The sequence below is a fragment of the Chlamydotis macqueenii genome, chromosome 5, assembly GCF_036417535.1.
Source record: "Chlamydotis macqueenii isolate bChlMac1 chromosome 5, bChlMac1.mat, whole genome shotgun sequence".
NCBI lineage: Eukaryota > Metazoa > Chordata > Aves > Otidiformes > Otididae > Chlamydotis > Chlamydotis macqueenii.
Genome location: NC_141560.1, coordinates 13,568,075 through 13,571,005, shown reverse-complemented (window position 1 = coordinate 13,571,005; position 2,931 = coordinate 13,568,075).

Here is a 2,931-nt window from a genome sequence, read left to right as displayed (position 1 = left end):
GTTCTAATTGACCTTACATTTTTTCTTAAACAATATATATGATGGTGTTGAGCTTGTGCAGGAGTTTGCCTTCCTATACCATAAAGTGGTACCAGTTTTATTGAATTGCAAGGTAAAGAGATTCCTTGATGGTGTCAGTACTTCATCCTCGAACATACATTTGAGACTAAATTATTTGTTAAATATTGATTTGAGGATTAACTGGGAATTGAAACTTGTACTGCCCCTAGTTATATTGCATCTGGTTCAGGAGACATCTGAAAAACTTTCATTTAGGCCTCGGATCAGTAGCACTCAATACACTCCTGAGTGTAAGTAGTGACACTTAGTAGCATGAAAGGTCTTGCTTTGTAACTAGTAAGTTACATACTGAGTATGAATAAATACTTACATTGAGCAGCTTTTCTAAGTTATTTTAGCTTTTGAAGTATAATTGGCACATCTTGATCTTAAAACATCATGCTTAGTTGATTCTAGAATTTTCCTTATGGGTTTTCAGTGAAGAAATTCCAGACTTTGAGAATAACAACAGAGCTGACTAGAAACTGCCATCGCCAGCCTACTATTGAGAAGTTCCTGCAACCTACCACCAATTTGTGAGCAAGTTCAGGTAAGGACAGGAGCATCTGAGGGGTGGGGGGAAACGCAGTCAGTGGTTTTAAAGCTGGCAAAAGATTTAAGTGCTTAGTTATCATGCCTGTTATACTGCTCATTTGATCGTGCATTTCATAATGTGTTATCTGGTTCTCCTGCTATCAAAATGGAAGGAGACAAATTCTGTAGTTGTGTATCTTCTGGACTCAGACCATTTTTTAAAAGGTAGAATGGACTACAGACTTCTAGCTTTGTCTATTTGTGGTCTGCCAGTAGCAGTAGGTCCTGCTTTAAATACAGGACAAACTGAACTTAAATACCTGTTACTTCTGGAGACTGTTTTTCTTGGAAAGGGGTTAGAGGGAACCCAAGTATGGCTTTGAAATGCGAAGTGAATAAATTGTTAGTGAAACAGAACTGAGAACTCCTTCCTCACTGCCAGGACCTCAACCGAACTTGCGCTTGACTTTAGCTATCCTCTTTTTGAAGAGGTTTGCTGCTGGATCGAGGTGGTGCGCTTTGGTACTTCCCCCTCTCCCCAGGGGTCACAAACTGTCAACCAACAAAGCCAAATACTAAACACATTCTGACAACATAGGTTGTCAGCAGAAATACAGTTTTAAAGGCAGACTAATTCCACAGTAAGTAAAAAGCAAAAGAAGCAATAGTTTTCAGAAAAGGCAAAATTATTGACGCTTTAAGATGTTTGGAGAAAGCTAATCCTTTCAAAGTGCTAGATGAAGAGGAATGGCAGTGGCGATAAAAGGTGTTATTTGTAGCTATGTAAATTAAATAGTTAAAAAGTAGCACATTTTGGGGGGAGAGTTAAAAGATTTCTCCTATCAGCCTAATTGGCAGTCGGGGGCAAAAGAATTGGAGAGGCTTAGCATTTGTTTTGCTCATATGAACTGACCTAGTTTCAAGTTGCAAAAAGCTAGTAGTGTGAAGAAGGCTTTACAGCAGTGCTTAAATGCCACCTGGATGGCCAGCAGCTTCGTTTTATAAGGTAACTTAAGCAGTGGGCAGTTTTATTGTCCCTGCCTGGATTAAACCAGCTTGGGCAAGTTTATGTGTACTAGCAATCATCCTGTATTATTGAGGCAGTTTTGCTTAGAATTTTGTTTCAGTCCCTTTGTTTCTCTGGAGGAAGTCTAGAGAACACTGGATTTCGTTTTGGAGAAAGCATCTCAGATTTGGTATAAGTCTTCATGGGAGTTTTTTTCAGGTCCTGGCTTCCCCTAAAGTAGCAGAAAAATAGCATTTTGCTGTAGGCAAATGTGTAAGATCACTTATAGCAACTGTTGTTTAGACAACTCCAGTTTCTTAAGTCTCCTGTTATTTTTTTCCTAATAGAAAAGCTTTAAGATCAGATACTGGTTGGATATCATTCCTTCTGTTGCGTTTTCAGACGTAATATCCCTTTTGTGAGCTGCTGCTCTCACTGGGTTCCTGTGTCAACTGGAAACTCTTCAGGAGCAAACCTGAAGTTCTGTAGAAATGTTGGTCAATTTTGGGAAGGAGGGAAAGGGACGGTGAGTCTGTGGGGTCCTTGCAGGACTTCTGGATGCTTGTTTTGCTACCGCTTTTATATTAAGTGGTGGTGTAGGTTTAAGAGCGATTCTCTGTAACCGGGCTGATGTTGGGTAGCGTCTGTGTCAGGTGTCAGTGCATTATTTCAGTCTGTACAGATGCTCTTTAATAGCAGTTTGCCAGGAGATGGCAGTGAATCACCAGTTCGTACAGCGTGACCAACAGACAATAGCAAATTGTCAGGGTGCCCCTGGGAGGTCAAGCGCCTGTAGGGTGTCCTGTGGTGTTCAGCAGACCTTGACAGACTTGGAACGTGCCGGTGGCAAAGAGCGAGTTTCCCCGCGTGCCCGTGCAGGTCAGTGAGTAGAGCAAGCTTGTGCTGACTTCTGAGGGTTTCAAGTGTACTTGTGCGTTTGTAAAAACCATGAGCAGGACCATGAAAATAAGGACTGTAAATAAAAGCTGTTGAGTGTGATATGGATGATATATTTTTAGGGGATCTATACATCCAGTATTCAAATCAAACATCTTTAAAGAGAAACATGGAAATCTAAGGACATGTAGTGTCAATGAATGTGCTTTCAGCTGTAAGTGGCTGTTCTCGTTAGCTCAGAGAGATGTAAAACACCAGCAATGGCTTCCTAAAAAGCCTAAGCTCACCTCAGGCAGTCAGGGCCTTGCCATTTGACTTTCCTTCAATGTGCTGCCGCTTGTAGTGTTCGCAAGGCCACTGCAGAACAGATGTTGCATCAGAATCCTGCGTTGCTGCTCTTTAGGGAATAAAAGATCTTAACTATTTTGGTTCTC